We start from the raw sequence: 19,797 nt of genomic DNA on the forward strand, positions 1-19,797 counted from the left end.
TTTCAGTCCTTTATTTATCCAAAGTTGCAAAGTAACCCCTGCTAAATATCAAAACGATCCTCAATCACTAAAAAATCTGATTATCTCGTTTAAACTCAATTATAATAAAATCGGGGCATTACAATTCTCCCCCTCTAAGATTCGATTTCGTCCTCGAAATCTGATAGATCACAGACTGAACAAGAACGAATCAAACTGAAAACGAACTCACCTCAATCGAATAACTCTGGAAATCGCTGCCTCATATCGGATTCGGTCTCCCAGGTTGCTTCTTCAACTCCATGACGACTCCACTGTATCTTTACCAACGGAATCGACTTGTTTCTGAGCTGCTTCTCTTTTCTGTCAAGAATCTGAATCGGTCGCTCGAAGTAACTCAGAGTCTCATCAAGTTCGGCCTCGTCTGGCTGAAGAATATGGGACGGATCCGGATGATATTTCCGCAACATCGAGATGTGAAACACATCGTGGATACCTGAAAGAGACGGATGAAGAGCAATCTTATAGGCAAGATCGCCTATCTTCTCCAAAATTTCATACGGACCAAGGAATCTCGGAGACAACTTCCCTCTCTTTCCAAATCTGACAGTACCTCGGAACGGAAAAATCTTCAGAAACACACGGTCTCCCTGATCAAAACACAGTGGTCTGCGTCTAACATTCGCATACTTGGCCTGTCGATCTTGGGCTGTCTTCATTCTGACTCGGATCAACTTCACCTGCTCTGCCATATCGCGAATCATATCTGGACCCAACTCAGGTGATTCTGAAATCTCATCCCAGAACAACGGAGATCTGCACTTTTTCCCATACAAGGCTTCGAAAGGTGTCATTCCAATACTCGCCTGGAAGCTGTTATTGTACGAAAACTCAACTAGAGGCAAGGACTCCTGCCAACCTGATCCAAAATCAAGCACTACAGCGCGAAGCATATCCTCCAAAGTCTGGATCGTACGCTCGGACTGACCGTCGGTCTGAGAGTGATACGCTGTGCTTAAGTGCAAACGAGTACCCAAAGCCTCCTGAAGACTGTGCCAAAAGTGAGAAGTGAACCTCGGATCTCTATCTGATACTATCGACTTTGGCACGTCGTGCAATCTCACAACTTCTCTGACATATAATTCGGCCATTTGATCGTGACGGTATGTCATACGGTACGGAATGAAACAAGCAGATTTCGTCAACCGATCAATCACTACCCAAATCGCATCACAACCTCTGACTCAATGCGGTAGTTTGGTGACGAAGTCCATAGAGATGTGATCCCATTTCCATTCCGGGACAGGCAAGCTGTGCAACAAACCACCCGGTTTCTTCCTCTCGGCTTTCACTTGCTGACAATTCAGACAACGAGACACAAATCTCGTGACGTCTCCCTTTAGCTGATTCTACCAGAACTGAGTCTTCAAGTCATTATACATCTTCCGGCCTCCTGGATGAACACTGAACCGATTGCAATGCGCCTCTCGAAGAATACGCTGTCTCAACTCAGAAACATCGGGCACAACAATACGGCTATTCACGAACAGAACGTCATCCTTGACCTGAAACTCTGACTGGTGACCTGATATGACCCTCTCTATCGAACTCTGAATACTCGGATCTGATCTCTGTGCCTCTCTGATCAACGGAAACAACTCCGGCTCGGCCTGAATCACAAAAACTCTGATGGATCTCCTATCGGTCTCAAACTCCAAACCAGACGTACAACAGTCTTCAATCAATCGAGAGACACCAATCGTAGAAAGAGACAAAGAACAAAGCTTTCGACTAAGAGCGTCTGCAGCTGCATTCGAATTTCCAGGATAATACTTGATCTCACAGTCGAAATCCTTAAGCAAATCCATCCATCTCCTCTGTCTCATATTCAGCTCGGACTGGGAAAACAAGTATTTCAGGCTCTTGTGGTCAGAAAATATCTCAAACGACTCACCATAAAGGTAATGGCGCCAAGTCTTCAAAGCAAACACGATTGCAGCTAGCTCGAGATCATGGATCGGATAACGAGTCTCGTGCGGCTTCAGCTGCCTCGAAGCAGAAGCTATAACGTGATTTCTTTGCATAAGAATACATCCAAGCCCACGATGAGAAGCATCGCAGTACACAGAGAAACCTCCAGTACCTGATGGAATAGACAAGATCGGAGTGCTCATCAATCTCTTCTTCAACTCAATGAAACTGGCCTCACACTGCTCGGACCAAACAAACGGTGCATTCTTCTGGGTCAACTGAGTAATCGGCTTTGCAATGGAAGAGAAACCCTCGATAAATTGGCGATAATACCCCGCTAAACCCATGAAGCTTCAGATTTCTGGCACTGATGTCGGTCTCGGCCAATTCATGACTGCTTCGATCTTACTGGAGTCTACAGAAATTCCATCTCCTGATACAATGTGACCAAGAAAAACCACTCGGTCCAACCAAAACTCGCACTTTGATAGCTTAGCATACAACTGTTCGGCTCGCAAGGTCTGCAATACAATCCTCAAATGCTCGGCATGATCAGAACGGTTCTTCGAATAGATCAGAATGTCGTCGATGAAGATGATGACGAACTCATCTAGATACCGCTGAAAGATACGATTCATCAGATCCATAAAAACTGCTGGAGCATTGGTCAAAGCAAACGGCATGACTATGAATTCGAAATGCCCATATCTGGTTCTGAAAGCTGTCTTCGGCACATCCTCGTCGTGAACTCTCAGCTGATGATACCCTGATCGCAGATCTATCTTCGAATACACTGAAGAACCTTGCAGTTGATCAAAAAGATCGTCGATTCTTGGTAGAGGATACTTGTTCTTGACCGTCGCTTGATTCAACTGGCGATAGTCGATATAAAGTCGCATAGAACCGTCTTTCTTTCTCACAAAAAGCACTGGTGCACCCCAAGGCGATACGCTAGGTCGGATGTATCCCTTGGCAATCAAATCTTCTAACTGTTCCTTCAATTCTTTCAACTCTAAAGGAGCCATACGGTAAGGTGCTTTCGAAATAGGCTGAGTACCTGGTGCAAGTTCAATGCTAAATTCGATGTCTCGAATAGGCGGCAAACCAGGAATCTCGTCTGGAAAAACATCAGGAAACTCGCTAACAATCGGTATCTCAGACAACTCAGGACTAGACCTCTGAACATCCATTGCATAAATCAAGAATCCCTCTGCTCCTTTCTGTAGCAAACGAGACATGGATAACACAGAAATCAATGGAATTTTGGATCGAGAACCCTTACCGAAAAACTTCCAATCGTCTGCCATCTCAGGTCTGAATCGAAACACTTTCTGAAAGAAATCTACTGTCGCCCTATACTTGGTCAGAACATCAATCCCGACAATACAGTCAAAATCAGATAATCCAAGTACGATGCAGTCAATCTCAATCGAATTCCCTTCGGATTCTATTACACAATTTCGGACCATTCTCACCGAAACAATTCCTCCACCCAAAGGTGAAGTAATAGAAACAACATCAGATAATGGCTCAGCAAATAAATCATGCATCACGACAAATCTTTCAGAAATAAAACAGTGAGAAGCACCCGTATCAATCAACACAAACGCAGGATAACCAAAAATCGAACAGTTACCTGCTATCACGTCATTCGGGGCTGCATTGGCTTGATCCTCTGTCAAGGCAAACACCCTCGCCTGCTGTCGAGGAGGTTGGTTCTGATTCTGATTACCTCCCTGACGAGTCTGCTGTTGAGGCTGAAAGGAATGGACTGCAGAAGTTGATCTCTCGGGCTGAGCTGGCGATCGAGAAAAACTGCCGCTCTGAGCTCTATCGGATCCTCGCTGAGGACAAACTCTAGCAAAGTGACCCGACTGCTGGCAGATATTGCAACTACAAAACACGCCTCGACACTGATCACTGGGATGACGTCCTCTACACTTGCTGCATGAAGCTCCAGAAAACCCTGAACTCTGTCCAGAACTGAACTTCCTAGAACCACTGGAACTCGATGAACTGTTACCAGACTTCTTGAAATTCTTCCCCTTCGGCCGATACTGATCTCGCCTGTTTCTGCCACTGTTGCCTCCCTCAAACCTCTGAGGCTGATTCGACTGCTGAGAAGGTTGGAACTGATACTGACACTGCTGAGGCTGAAACTGAACAGGCTGGTTCTGAAAAGATCTCTACTGCTGCTGAGGAAGCTACCTGATTATCTCGTTGCATCAAGAATCCGGCTTCGGCTCCCTTTGCTTGATCCATATCATCTGCGAAGTTGTTGGGTCTTTCGGTATTGACCAAGGTAAATATCTCAGGGTTCAAGCCATTGATGAAATGGTCGGCCTTGGCTTCCTCGTTATCTGCAACGTGAGGTGCAAACTTCAAGAGACTGTCAAATTTGCTCACATAGTCCTCAATGCTCAAGTTCCCTTGTTTCAGATTCGCAAATTCGGCACCCTTTTCCTTTCGATACGAGACAGGAAAGAAACTGTAACACCCGGTATTTTTAATTACATAAATCCGCCTGCATAATTAGGATATTTAATTATTTAAATTTTAGATTTATGGGTTAAATAATTATGTGAATTATTTGTGCATGATTTAATTTATTTTTAAGCTTTTAACCCATAATTAGTAAATTTTTATGATTTTTAGTATTTTAATTATTTGATCGCGTAGACGGGACCGTGGACGGACGAGATGACAACTTTCTAGCCAAATTATTTTATGAGCCTTTTTAGAGCCCTAAAATATTATTTTGAGTTTTATTATCTCAAAATTTTAAGTATTTAATTTTATATAATTTTAGGAGTCCTTTTTATCCAAAATTAGCCAAGATAATGACTTTTAATCACTTTTAAAAATTCCCTTAATTTTAATTTCGGGATTTTTATTAATGTTTCAGATTTTTAAATATTTATTTTAGAATTTTGTGTTAAGTTATATTTTATCTATATATTTAATATCCTTAATAATATATTAATTACCCTATTTTCTTAAATATTAAAAACCCTAACCTAATCTACCCAAACCCATCGACCAAGCCATCAGCCGCCTCCCTCCATTCTCCATATTCATCTTCTTCACCTAGCAATCCTTGAAGAACTCCATAGCTCGTTTTTGAAGGTTCAAGTCGGTTGTCATCGCCCCCGTCGTCCCGGACTCGTCGCCTTCTCGTTTTCTCTACTACTTTGGTGGAAGGCATGATTTTTCCTCCTCTTTTCTTCTCCATATCAGTATATGCATGTGGGTATCGTGTATACATCAAACTTTTCCAATATTTTTCCAGAAAATTTCGGTTTTGGACGTTGCACCTTGTTCTTGCATTGTTTTGGTTTGCATACTCACGTTTTTCTTGCATGGATTGTGCATGGCTGCTGTCCACGGTTCAGAGGGGGTCCAAGGGTCCCTAGGATTGGGTTTGGTCAGATTTGTGGGGCTGTAATGGGCTGGAGTCGAAGCCATGTCTTCTGGAGCCAAGCAAATCGCGCGCAGGTTTTTGGCTTCTGGTAGAATGGTTCGTTCTCCCTCCTCAGGCCACTATTTTGGGTGAGGTTTGTTGGGTTGGAACCTACTAGATGTTGTCTGAGTTTTGCAATTGGTTTCGCGATTTTAGGTGGTCGGAATCTCAAGAACGAAGCAAAACGCCACAGCTGCTCCTGTCTGCGCGCGAGCTGCGGGTAGGCAGTTTTGCAGAGCTTCGTTCTCCCTCTATACTTGATGGTTTGGGCTGGTTCTTACATGGTTGGAAACGTCTTGAAGAGGGCTAGAGGTAGGTGGTGGTGCTCCGGCCAGGGGACGGCCGGAGCATGGCGGCAACTGCCCCGGAAGGCTGCTGCTCGCGGCTGTGGGAAAGCTAGGAGGGGTTTCGGGTTAGGGGTGGTCCGGGTCGGGTCTGAGGGGTCCGGGTCGGGTCAGTAGGTTAGTGGGTCGGGTTAAGTGGGTCCGGGTCCGGGTTTGGTGGGCCGGGCTCGAGTCTTTTTATTTTTAAAATATTTTATGAATTAATGGGTTTTTGAGTCAATTAATTTGAAATAAAATTATTTGGACTCCCAAATAATTTTATTTGGACTTTTAAAATTTTAATTAAGTTAGTCCATTAATTTTATGGGTTTTGAGCCCATAAAAGTTATTGGGCCAGTCTTTGGGTTTTTGGGCCCATTGGGCCAGTTTAAGTTGTTATTGGGCTTAGGGTATTTTAATGGGCTTTATTAATTTAATTGGGCTTAGAATAATTATTTGGGCTTAAAGTTTAAGATATTGGGCTTAAGTATGTTAATGGGCCATATTTAAGTAAATGGGCTTGAGTGTTAGAGCCAACAGTCCAGTACAATCCATGAGAAAATTTGCATGTGTCCTGATTATATATTTAATTATTTTTATGCATTTAAGTTATTTTAATATTTATATGTTAGTAAGAAATTTAATTAAATATATATGAAGGACACACATTTTATTCAAGTACATGCATTCATGAAATAATATTTTATGCATAATTTAATGTTTAAGGTTGAGCAAGAAAATATTTTATGTTGGAAGTTGAAGTAGTGTGACAATTTAAGGGGGATTCGTCCCCATATGATTGAAGGGCAGTTTACTGCCAATTTAAGAGGTGATTCATCACCGGCCACGTACGTTGGTTTTCACGCTGATCAGTATTTAATGTATGATTTAAGGTTACACTACGGATACAACCATGCGATGTTAGAAAATTAATTGTTCAACAATGTTTATGTATTACGTATGATTATGATATTTAAGTTCATTTAAGTTAAGTTATGTTATGTAATTTTTAAGCATGCTCATTCATGTATATGTATGTATTAGTATTTAATTGTTTTAAATTATTTTAAACCCTTGTTATGTTAGCATGTTGGGCCTCTAGGCTCACTACACTGGTATGGTGCAGGTGAGTTCATAGAGGAGGATGTAGCTCCCACCGGAGGCGAGGACGTATGAGCGGACATGCAGTGACCCCGTGACCGTGATAGATGTTTGAGTCACATGCATGTTTTATTTATGTCGGCATGATATATTTTTATTATTTGTCAGTGGTTGTGAGTTTAGAATATTTTATTAACTATTTTCAGTGCATGCAAATTTTATACATTTTATTTATGCAGTATTTTTTTAATTAAATGTTTGACTCAGATATTTATTTTATTTTTAAGAATGCATTTTTATTTAAGTATTTATTTGTTTATTTATTTAGTTATTTTAAATCTTTTTATTCTGTTCATATACGTATGGGCGTATATGTACAATACTTTATTTAGTAAGTATATATAATAATAAAAAAATTTTTCCGCATATTTATTTATTAATTATAGAGTTAGGGTCGTTTCAGTTGGTATCAAAGCACGGTCCTTGGAGGGGTCACTACTGCTATGCGAGCTCAGAAATCCACGCTACCGGTCTGTAAGTTTTAATGTTTATAGTATGATTTAAATTTCTAGAATTTAAGTTAGCATTAATTTTAAACCACTTAGTTATGCATGGCGATTTACGTAAAGAAATATGGGGTGATGCAATATGCCTCGGAGACGAGTAGTCCTTAGGGGTGAAATTGGGTAAATTAAGATTTTGGTGCAGCTACTTGGAAATATTTTCTGCGTGCAGGGAGAATTCTAGTAGGAGGAAATTCCACGTGTGCGTTGCTGGATTCAGGAGCCACGCATTCGTTTATCTCCCGGGATTTTATCAGACGGATAGGCATTTCACCGGAGGTTGTAGACAGTGGTTACGATGTTACCAAGCCATCCGGACAGATTATCACTACCACTAGTGTTATCAGGATCTGGAATTGGAGTTGCAGGGACACTCCATTCGAGCAGATCTAGTGGTTCTTCCATTGACTGGGTTTGACTTGATTTTGGGTATGGACTGGCTATCAGTTAATGGAGCTTCGATTGATTTCCGACGTAGGACAGTGTCAGTGAAGCCAACAGGAGGTGAGATGTTTACTTTCTTTGCATCTCAGTCTAGCAGTATTCCTCAGATGATATCACTGGTTCGTGCGAGGAAACTGTTGCGCCATGGATGTCAGGGTTTTCTTGCTAGTGTGGTTACTACCTCAGATATTTCTAGCAGATCTTTATCAGATATAGAGGTGGTACGTGACTATCCAGATGTTTTTCCTGACGATGTTGCAGGAGTTCCACCCGTGAGAGAGGTGGAGTTCAGTATTGAGTTGTTGCCGGATACTGTGCCTATCTCTAAGGCACCGTATCGACTTGCTCCTACAGAGATGAGAGAGTTGAAGGAGCAGATTCAGGAGCTGTTGGAGAAGGGCTTTGTTCGCCCTAGCTTTTCTCCATGGGGAGCTCCAGTGTTGTTTGTGAAGAAGAAGGACGGCAGCATGAGATTGTGCATTGACTACCGAGAGCTTAACAGAGTCACAGTGAAGAACAAGTATCCACTGCCGAGGATAGAGGATCTATTTGACCAGTTGCAGGGAGCTTCAGTGTTCTCCAAGATCGATCTGCGATCTGGTTATCATCAGTTACGTGTTAGAGATGCAGATGTGTCCAAGACTGCTTTCCAGACACGATATGGGCATTACGAGTTCTTAGTGATGCCCTTTGGGATGACCAATGCTCCAGTGGTTTTCATGGATCTCATGAACCGAGTCTTTCAGCCGTATTTAGATCAGTTCATCATAGTCTTTATTGATGATATTTTGATCTATTCTAGGAGCATCGAGGAGCATAGACAGCATCTTCAGACAGCCTTGCAGACTTTGAGGGAGCATCGTTTGTATGCCAAGTTCAGCAAGTGCGAGTTTTGGCTTGAGCAGGTGGCATTTCTTGGCCACATTATTTCGAGAGATGGGATTGCAGTTGATCAGTCTAAGGTTGAGGCAGTGCAGAATTGGGGTATTCCGAAGAATGCTTCAGAGATTCGCAGTTTCTTGGGTTTGGCCGGATATTACAGGAAGTTCATCAAGGGTTTTTCCTCTATTGCAGTACCCTTGACTTCCTTGACCAAGAAGAATGCGAAGTTTATCTGGAGTTCAGACTGTCAGAGGAGCTTCAATCAGCTGAAGGAAGCACTCACTACTGCACCAGTGTTAGCGATGACAGTACCACACGAGGAGTTAGTGGTGTACACCGACGCGTCTAAACTAGGTTTAGGCGCAGTGCTTATGCATTGTGGTAAGGTTATTGCGTATGCGTCGAGACAGCTGAAGATTCATGAGCAGAATTATCCGACGCATGACTTGGAGTTGGCAGCAGTGGTTTTCGCTTTGAAAATCTGGAGGCACTATCTGTATGGCAAGAAGTGCAAGATTTTCACAGACCACAAGAGTCTCAAGTACTTCTTCACACAGAAGGAGTTGAACATGAGACAACGCAGATGGTTGGAGTTGGTGAAGGACTATGATTGTGACATTAGCTACCATCCGGCCGATGCTTTGAGTCGGAAGTCGTCGGTGGTATCATGTTGGACTGTACAGTTACCACTACAGAGCGAGATTCAGAGTTTTGGCTTGGAGTGTTATCCGAGTGGCCATGCACCGAGCTTGTCAGTGTTGACGGTGCAGCCAGTGTTGAGAGATCGGATTAGAGAGGGACAGTCCACTGATGAGGAGCTACAGCGATGGAGACAGAGAGATGAGGCCAGAGGTAATCTCTTGTATACAGTGGAGGATGGCATCGTTCAGTACCGTGGGAGGATGTGGGTACCGAACGTTGATCAGTTGAGAGCCGAGATTCTAGCAGAGGCTCATGCATCTCCGTACTCCATTCACCCCGGAAGTACGAAGATGTACCGAGGCTTACAGTTATCGTATTGGTGGCCCGGGATGAAGAGTGACATCGGGAGAGTGGTGTCAGAGTGCTTGACTTGTCAGCAAGTCAAAGCAGAGCATCAGCGTCCAGCAGGACTTCTTAGACCTCTCCCTATTCCGGAATGGAAGTGGGAGAATATTACGATGGACTTTGTGGTTGGCTTACCGAGGAGTACCAGAGGGTGTACAGCGATTTGGGTGATTGTGGATAGACTCACCAAGTCAGCTCATTTCTTGCCGGTGAGGACTACTTATACTTTGACACAGTATGCAGAGCTTTACATCAGAGAGATTGTTAGACTGCATGGCATACCAGTGTCTATTGTGTCAGACAGAGATCCGAGATTCACATCAGCGTTTTGGAAGAGTCTGCACACAGCTTTGGGGACGAGACTTTTGTTCAGTACAGCATTTCATCCCCAGACAGATGGTCAGTCTGAGAGGGTGATCCAGGTTCTCGAGGATCTTCTGAGAGCTTGTGTCATCGACTTCCGAGGATCTTGGGAGACTAGACTGCCATTAGTGGAGTTTACCTATAACAACAGCTTTCAGTCGTCTATAGGTATGGCTCCATATGCAGCACTTTATGGGAGGAGATGCAGATCTCCGGTGCATTGGGATGAGGTTGGAGAGAGGATTTTGTTGGGGCCGGAGATTGTGCAGCAGACAGCTGACATGGTGACGCAGATTCGAGACAGGATGAGGACAGCGCAGAGTCGGCAGAAGAGTTATGCAGATGCCAGACGACGCGATTTGGAGATTCGCGGTGGGTGATCACGTATTCTTGAAGGTGTCACCTATGAAGGGAGTAACGCGTTTTGGGCGGAGAGGCAAGCTTAATCCGAGATACATAGGGCCATTCGAGGTCTTGGAGCGAGTTGGCACGTTGGCCTATCGTTTAGCTCTACCTCCAGAGCTAGCGGCAGTGCACAACGTTTTCCATGTATCCATGCTTCGGAGATATGTCTCCAATCCGTCGCATGTATTGGATTTTGAGCCCTTACAGTTGCCACCAGATCTTGTTTACGAGGAGAGACCAGTGCGGATTTTGGCTAGAGAGGAGCGGAGGCTTAGGACGCGGGTCATACCGATGGTCAGAGTCCAGTGGCTGAATCACTCGGAGGAGGAAGCTACTTGGGAGACCGATGAGGATATGAGGACTCGCTACCCGGAGATGTTCGGGTAAGTACTTTAATTTCGAGGACGAAATTCAATTTAAGGGGGGGGAGAATTGTAACACCCGGTATTTTTAATTACATAAATCCGCCTGCATAATTAGGATATTTAATTATTTAAATTTTAGATTTATGGGTTAAATAATTATGTGAATTATTTGTGCATGATTTAATTTATTTTTAAGCTTTTAACCCATAATTAGTAAATTTTTATGATTTTTAGTATTTTAATTATTTGATCGCGTAGACGGGACCGTGGACGGACGAGATGACAACTTTCTAGCCAAATTATTTTATGAGCCTTTTTAGAGCCCTAAAATATTATTTTGAGTTTTATTATCTCAAAATTTTAAGTATTTAATTTTATATAATTTTAGGAGTCCTTTTTATCCAAAATTAGCCAAGATAATGACTTTTAATCACTTTTAAAAATTCCCTTAATTTTAATTTCGGGATTTTTATTAATGTTTCAGATTTTTAAATATTTATTTTAGAATTTTGTGTTAAGTTATATTTTATCTATATATTTAATATCCTTAATAATATATTAATTACCCTATTTTCTTAAATATTAAAAACCCTAACCTAATCTACCCAAACCCATCGACCAAGCCATCAGCCGCCTCCCTCCATTCTCCATATTCATCTTCTTCACCTAGCAATCCTTGAAGAACTCCATAGCTCGTTTTTGAAGGTTCAAGTCGGTTGTCATCGCCCCCGTCGTCCCGGACTCGTCGCCTTCTCGTTTTCTCTACTACTTTGGTGGAAGGCATGATTTTTCCTCCTCTTTTCTTCTCCATATCAGTATATGCATGTGGGTATCGTGTATACATCAAACTTTTCCAATATTTTTCCAGAAAATTTCGGTTTTGGACGTTGCACCTTGTTCTTGCATTGTTTTGGTTTGCATACTCACGTTTTTCTTGCATGGATTGTGCATGGCTGCTGTCCACGGTTCAGAGGGGGTCCAAGGGTCCCTAGGATTGGGTTTGGTCAGATTTGTGGGGCTGTAATGGGCTGGAGTCGAAGCCATGTCTTCTGGAGCCAAGCAAATCGCGCGCAGGTTTTTGGCTTCTGGTAGAATGGTTCGTTCTCCCTCCTCAGGCCACTATTTTGGGTGAGGTTTGTTGGGTTGGAACCTACTAGATGTTGTCTGAGTTTTGCAATTGGTTTCGCGATTTTAGGTGGTCGGAATCTCAAGAACAAAGCAAAACGCCACAGCTGCTCCTGTCTGCGCGCGAGCTGCGGGTAGGCAGTTTTGCAGAGCTTCGTTCTCCCTCTATACTTGATGGTTTGGGCTGGTTCTTACATGGTTGGAAACGTCTTGAAGAGGGCTAGAGGTAGGTGGTGGTGCTCCGGCCAGGGGACGGCCGGAGCATGGCGGCAACTGCCCCGGAAGGCTGCTGCTCGCGGCTGTGGGAAAGCTAGGAGGGGTTTCGGGTTAGGGGTGGTCCGGGTCGGGTCTGAGGGGTCCGGGTCGGGTCAGTAGGTTAGTGGGTCGGGTTAAGTGGGTCCGGGTCCGGGTTTGGTGGGCCGGGCTCGAGTCTTTTTATTTTTAAAATATTTTATGAATTAATGGGTTTTTGAGTCAATTAATTTGAAATAAAATTATTTGGACTCCCAAATAATTTTATTTGGACTTTTAAAATTTTAATTAAGTTAGTCCATTAATTTTATGGGTTTTGAGCCCATAAAAGTTATTGGGCCAGTCTTTGGGTTTTTGGGCCCATTGGGCCAGTTTAAGTTGTTATTGGGCTTAGGGTATTTTAATGGGCTTTATTAATTTAATTGGGCTTAGAATAATTATTTGGGCTTAAAGTTTAAGATATTGGGCTTAAGTATGTTAATGGGCCATATTTAAGTAAATGGGCTTGAGTGTTAGAGCCAACAGTCCAGTACAATCCATGAGAAAATTTGCATGTGTCCTGATTATATATTTAATTATTTTTATGCATTTAAGTTATTTTAATATTTATATGTTAGTAAGAAATTTAATTAAATATATATGAAGGACACACATTTTATTCAAGTACATGCATTCATGAAATAATATTTTATGCATAATTTAATGTTTAAGGTTGAGCAAGAAAATATTTTATGTTGGAAGTTGAAGTAGTGTGACAATTTAAGGGGGATTCGTCCCCATATGATTGAAGGGCAGTTTACTGCCAATTTAAGAGGTGATTCATCACCGGCCACGTACGTTGGTTTTCACGCTGATCAGTATTTAATGTATGATTTAAGGTTACACTACGGATACAACCATGCGATGTTAGAAAATTAATTGTTCAACAATGTTTATGTATTACGTATGATTATGATATTTAAGTTCATTTAAGTTAAGTTATGTTATGTAATTTTTAAGCATGCTCATTCATGTATATGTATGTATTAGTATTTAATTGTTTTAAATTATTTTAAACCCTTGTTATGTTAGCATGTTGGGCCTCTAGGCTCACTACACTGGTATGGTGCAGGTGAGTTCATAGAGGAGGATGTAGCTCCCACCGGAGGCGAGGACGTATGAGCGGACATGCAGTGACCCCGTGACCGTGATAGATGTTTGAGTCACATGCATGTTTTATTTATGTCGGCATGATATATTTTTATTATTTGTCAGTGGTTGTGAGTTTAGAATATTTTATTAACTATTTTCAGTGCATGCAAATTTTATACATTTTATTTATGCAGTATTTTTTTAATTAAATGTTTGACTCAGATATTTATTTTATTTTTAAGAATGCATTTTTATTTAAGTATTTATTTGTTTATTTATTTAGTTATTTTAAATCTTTTTATTCTGTTCATATACGTATGGGCGTATATGTACAATACTTTATTTAGTAAGTATATATAATAATAAAAAAATTTTTCCGCATATTTATTTATTAATTATAGAGTTAGGGTCGTTTCAGAAACGCTTGTAGAATTCAGTCTTGAACAGATTTCAAGTGATGGCGGTGCCTCTATTCTCATTCGCTCTCTTGGTTGTGGTCCACCAATTCTTAGCAACACCCTGCAACTGATGACTGACTAACTTGATTCTGCGATCATCGGTATAGTCGAGGGAATCGAAGAGCTCATCCATTTCATCTAGCCAACTTTCACAAGCAACGGAGTTCTCGGTACCCGTTAAAGTAGGCGGTCGGAAAGATCGAAACCTCTTCAGTAGAGTCTCCATCGGGGTTGCAGTTGCATCAAACTGATCCATTCCAGTACTACCCTGATCATTCTGAGGAGTTATCACTGGCGGCGGATTCTCAGTAGAAGGAGGAGTCAAAGGTGGTTGATTCCTTCTCAAAGATCGTCGAGGTGCCATCTGATATCAAGGGTTAGGACACAATATCTCAAACTTATTCTCAATCTCATAACCTCGGTGTCCAAAACTCTGCTCTGAGTACTCATGAATCTCAATGATATACGAGAACAGATAATAGCACAAGGACAAATACATATAACGTAATTCATGCTTTATAAATTAAATCACAACTCATGTAATTCAATTAATTCAAGAATCAATAAAGCATGTTCGCACGTATTTAAAAATAACCATTTAAATAAATCAATCACATGCGAGAGTTCAATTCATGCGGACTCGATCTATCCCGCTCGCTCTAGTTCGACTCCAAGAATCTTATCGCTCTGATACCAGTTAATGTGAGACCCCGTTTCTAATCTTCTATTCTCGAATAATTAAACAAAATCAAACACGATGAGCAGCGTAAAAACGAATCAAAATTTTATTATTTTTTTTTTAAAGGAACTCACGCGCGCCCGCGCATGCCCCTCGTCCACCATGCGCGCCCGTGCGGTAAAACTCGTGCGCCCGCGCATAGCCCTCGGGCAGAAAACCAAAAATTCTGCACAATGAGGCGCGCCCGCTCGCCAAGTTGCACGCCCGCGCATACTTCTCGGCCAGCCACGCGTGCCCGCGTGTCATGGACGCGCGCCCGCGCGTTGTCCTCGGGTTGCTGAATCCTGGACAAGAAAATATTGACTCTACAAGCTCAAAATGATAATCTAAACAACCAAGGTTCCAATCATAGCTTAAACATGAAATAAGGCGTTCGAAACACCAACAGAACGATGTTTAACAATACAAGTTCGACGGTAGTAATCGTTCGACTAAACAAAATAGAATACAAGTCCAAAAGCAACTCTACGACACACGAAGTCTCACTTCTATCATCTCACCCCGAGCTAACCCAAACGACTAGGTCCAGCTCCTGATGCTCCTGTTGCCAAGTACACATACAAACAAAGACAACATCCGGATAAACCGGTTAGAAATATAATTTCTAAGTAAAAGAGACAGACATACAATATCGGTTAAACATCTCATATCGAAATGTAACAATCATCAATAACTCAAAAGAAAGTGAATGTATGCATGGCTTCAAAGCTCGGGACTATCAAGTCAGATAATCGAAGTATCAATCGGTATTCAGTTGGGATCCCGGGGCCAAGTCTTCACAACAACTCACCGACACACCCATTCGGGGTGAAAGTCGTTCAACTCAACCCCTAGACTTTATAGCAACTATAAGAAGTATTCTGGCACTTGAAAAATCTCAAAATCCAAGACCACTTCAATATAGCTCCCTAAACCTTCTATTTTAAAATGAATCGAATATTCGGCTAAATATGAATGCAAGTGCAAATAAAATAATCAATCAAGTTCATATAAGCAAATAACATGCAGTATGTGATTTTCGGGGCTCGAGAATCAATCGAACTCGAGTATTCAACCCCATTCAATTCAAAGTCATCTTTTACCTTTCGAGTCCGTCGAGGATTCAAATTTGAAAATAATAACGAACTCAAATAAATAATCAACCAAATCACAACAATTCAAAACAAAGAAATTCAATCAATATACCGTCTTCAACTCTCGATTCGATTCAACTTCCAAGTTCGATTCAAACCCGAAACTCCAATCCAAAATCTGAAAATGAAGATCATACGGATTCGGTGACAATCCAACTTCAAACAAACTCGAAAATGAACCGAACAAACAAACGATAATCCAAAACTCGATTTCGACGGCATAACGACTATAAACGGTCAAACCAAAAATCTCCAATAACAATAAACAACTCCAATCAACTCATATAAACTTCTCAACTAACCAATCAATCAAAAATCCAACCAAAACCAAGACCTCATTCTCGAATTAATGCCTCAAAAATCATATAAAATCCAAAATTCGTTCTTTTTCCAAATCGACTTCGAATACACGATCTATACTAGCTCAAGAACGACATACTCCAATATTATCAAATTTTGACAACTTAACAAAATCGAAGTTCAAGAGATCATAGCAAAACTTACGTCTAAAAGAAGCCCTCGTTGCGATGATCGTGAATCTCAACTCGGAAATAAAATCTAACGGTCGGATCGAGCGAATCAAACGGAAAGGATGCTTGAAATGTCGTCTCCCATGGCTTCCAACAGTACGTACGAAAAGGAGAGGAGAAGGGAGAGGAAAGATAGTGAAGTGATGGAGGGATGGGTCAACTTGCATGAGATAATATATTAAATCCAACTTTTGCATTTCACTCCTTTATTTATCCAAAGTTTCAAAGTAACCCCCTGCTAAATATCAAAACGATCTTCAATCACTAAAAATTCTGATTATCTCGATTAAACTCAATTATAATAAAATCGGGGCATTACACAAACTTTATTTAATTCTATTTATATGTTTAATGCACCAAAATTCATTTTAAATATTACTTATTTAGAAATAGTTTTCATTTTAATATATATCTATATATATAATGCACAAATATAATTGATTCAAATTAACTTACTTTATAATAATTTGATTTGCCAAAAACTTACGATTAAATTGGTAGATATTAATTAATACTATAAATATAATAATAAATCAATTTTTAATTTAAAATTTGCTTAATCACTTTATACAAATATAATTAATTATTTGAGTTCATATATATTTCAAAATCTCTTACAATACTATAAATAATAATGTACAAATGTATTATATAACAATTTTTTTCATTTATTATTTCGAATTTGCTTCATAAACAATTTTATACGGAATTAAATTCGTCTGAATACATGCTCCCAACGCCAACAAACAAACTTTTTAAAAAATTATCATATATATGATCTTCAATAAATGCTATAATAATAATAATAATAAAAATAATAATAATAATAATAATAATAATAATAATAATACAACAAAATTTTGAATATTTCCCAATTATATATAAAATTTTCAATAAATGATAAAATTTTTGTAATTTATAATTAAAATTTATATGGGTCAAAATTCGTCTGAAAATTTGCTTCAAATCAAATTTTGAAACTAAGTACCACATATATGGGAAATTTTAATAAATGCTATATTTCAATAATAATACAACGAATTTAGAATATTTCTCAATTACATATAAAATGTTCCATAAATAATACAATTTAACTATTTTAGAATTAAAATTTAGAAAGTTTACAGAATTAAGGAGGTTAAATTTGCTTAAAAAAATACATAAGATAATATTATTTGCAGAAAAAAATTGATTCGTTTTAAAATATTTACCATATTTATAAGAAATACTTATATCATTTGAGATAATCTTTAAATGGACATACCAATTTTATGTGATTACATTAAATTCTTTATCTTGATTGAGATAACTCTTACTAATAAAAAGAATATATAAAGATATTATAAAAAATCATATATTATTTTTCTATCAGAATTTTTTAAAAATAAATATTTTTCAAAAAATTAAAATTTTTGTCGATTAATAAATTTGATTAAAAATGTTAATTATTTTTTAGAATATGTTAAGTAAATTTATATCATGGTTCTAATTAAAATACATAATATAGATTTATGGAAAGTCAATACACCAAATATTCTAGACGACGCTCTTTTAAAAAGTTTGAAAATGTAATATATATATATATATATATATATATTACATTTTCAAACTTTTTAAAAGAGCGTCGTCTAGAATATTTATATAATAACTGAGTTTTTGCCAAATATAGTAAAATCCAGCCAAATAATCAATATAAAGAATTACCTAAAATCGTTTATAATTAAAAGCAACATCTCAAAGTGTTGATAAATCAAGATGTAACATACATAACATGATGCAAATAATCAATATAAAGAATTAACATATAATAAAACTGTTTTCAGCCAACATAAAATAAGATGGTATTGACAACATCAAAATATCCATTAAGTGATATCACAAATGGTATGATATTTTTTTCATGCGTTATTTTTTGTTATTTGTCTACTCAAATTATTATATTTGTTTTTTTTAACATCGGTATACGTGCAGCTACTTCATCGAGCTTAGTTGATATAGATTCTTCTTCTTAAATGTCTAGCAGCTCAACTAAAAATAAATCAGATATGATTGATCTAACGATTGATGATGATTTCTCTCTCTGCTGTTAATACTGGCAACAAACTGTCGTTTGTTTATCAATATAATTTTTTAATAACTACACTTGTTTTTTTTCCTAATTTTAAGATATTATATTTAAGATATAAGTATAATCATCAATTAATAACGTTTTTTTTTTTTTTGCAGTTGAATTTGATTCAATTCAAATAATTAAGTTAACATATTGGACATTCAACATAGTCATGACAATCTCGACAAAAATATCTCAAAATCATCCATTGGTAAAATTATATTATATTGGTTTTATGTTGTTTTAGTTTAAAACAAGTTTATGTTGTTTTATTCAAATTTATAAAAGAATTTTTTTTATTTTTCAGTTATAACATATTTAATTTTTTTATGTTACATATTTTTCAATTTTTTTTTTTGGAATATGTGTGTGTTAACAACGTCCTTTTTTATATAGATTACTGGGATATAGGAAATCCAATATACAGATGTGATTTTTGTGGTGCGATATTCTGGTATGAAGAAAGGTTATGCAAGGGAAAATACAACTTCCTCCTTTAAAAAATCTCAAAATTCTAAATACTCCATGTGTTGTATGCAAGGAAAAATGCAACTTCCTCCTTAAAAAAAACATCATGAAGTATTGCATGATTTTTTAAATGAAGTGGATGATAAAAGCAAACAATTTCTTGAGAATATCATATCGTACATTAGTATGTTTTATTTCACGTCGATGGAAGGGAAGATAGATTCAAGTTTAAATCAAGGTGGCTCCGCTTCAGTGTTTAAACTTCATGGTCAAAATTATCATTTAATTGGAAGCATACTTCCATGTGAAGGTGCATCTCCGAAGTTTGCGCAGTTATATATTTACGACATAGAAAATGAAATTACTAATCGAATTTCTACTGTCAGATATGCCTTAAAATATGTCTTATTTTGTATTTATCGTATTTGTCAATTTATTAGAAAATATTCATTTATATCGAATAAACATATTTTTCAGAAAAAACAGTGACACAAATAATCTGCATCTGGAGATAGCCTCTGATTTGAAGATCATGTTAGATGAAAATAATGTTTTGGTCAAGTCTTTTCGGATGATCAAAGAAAGAATGATGGTAGAAGTAAAATCCGATATTAAATTACAGCTGATTGGGAGAATAGATAAGGATGAAAAACGATATAATCTTCCTTCTATTTTCGAGGTTGCTGCATTAATCGTGGGATATTTTAATGAGGCTTTGGGAGACAGAGATATTTTAGTAGAAACACAAATTGGTCAACTAAAACATATCAATGAGTTGAATCCTGCATATATCTCTCCAGTATCCTATACTTTTCTCCCTATGGTGTGGATGGTTATCGAGAAGATATTCCATTCTCAGAATCCAAGTCAAGTGTTGGAGGTAGAAAAAAAGTGAATATAAGAGAATTTTTGCCTATCGACTGCATGATAGGGACATCGAATTTTCAA

The sequence above is a fragment of the Henckelia pumila genome, chromosome 3, assembly GCF_033568475.1.
Source record: "Henckelia pumila isolate YLH828 chromosome 3, ASM3356847v2, whole genome shotgun sequence".
Lineage (NCBI taxonomy): Eukaryota > Viridiplantae > Streptophyta > Magnoliopsida > Lamiales > Gesneriaceae > Henckelia > Henckelia pumila.